The sequence below is a fragment of the Limulus polyphemus genome, unplaced genomic scaffold (genome assembly GCF_000517525.1).
Source record: "Limulus polyphemus unplaced genomic scaffold, Limulus_polyphemus-2.1.2 Scaffold7968, whole genome shotgun sequence".
NCBI classification, from domain to species: domain Eukaryota; kingdom Metazoa; phylum Arthropoda; class Merostomata; order Xiphosura; family Limulidae; genus Limulus; species Limulus polyphemus.
In genome coordinates this window covers 26501-27284 of record NW_013673578.1, presented here as the reverse complement: position 1 = coordinate 27284, position 784 = coordinate 26501, and positions in this window count along the sequence as shown.

Below are 784 nucleotides of genomic sequence, written 5' to 3'. Positions count from 1 at the left end.
AAAACTGGTTTATTCTTTCTAAATACAACTTCGCAATACACTTAATTTCCACAGTCACGCTTTAACAAACGTTATAATTCACAACTGACGTCTCACGTGCTCGACTAAAGAATACGTCTCTCTCTCTCCTCAGTTCAATTACACATTGTTGCCGTCAGTTCTTGGCGGCTTATATACAAGACTACCGCATATCTAGTAGCCTCTCGAGGTTTCCTGAACGTTCTAGAAGCGCATGACGTGTTACTAGCGTCACGTGACCCCCGCTGTCGTAACACTGCCTCTTCCTTAGAATTGTTCGTCCCGAACAATAGCCACTTACTTTAAACCAATAAACAATTAACAATAACTTAATTAAATGTACAGAATTTAGAGAAATTAGCCACTGTTATAGGTATTACTTGATGACCTGCCACAAGCGACTTTCCAATCTTCAAATCCGCTGGCCTGGATGGGTCTTCCACTGCTTCCACAACCTTTGGGCTTCCTTGGGGATGTTCTTTTATCTTACCCCAAATTATCTTCTCTGACATAGGGGGCATTGTAGTTGATTTAAGTGCTGTGACATGCAGATCAACGGATGCAGCAACACTTACTGGAAACTGGCCTTTGTTGTTTCCAAACTTCATTTTATCGAAGTTAACTACACACTTCCTCGGTAGCAAATAATCCAATCCTAATATGCATTGGTCTTCAATGCCAGCCAAGTATACTTTCTGTCTGTTCTTCATGCCCATGAGCTCAATAGTTACCCACACTGGTCCTCACAACCTTGCATAATGTCCTG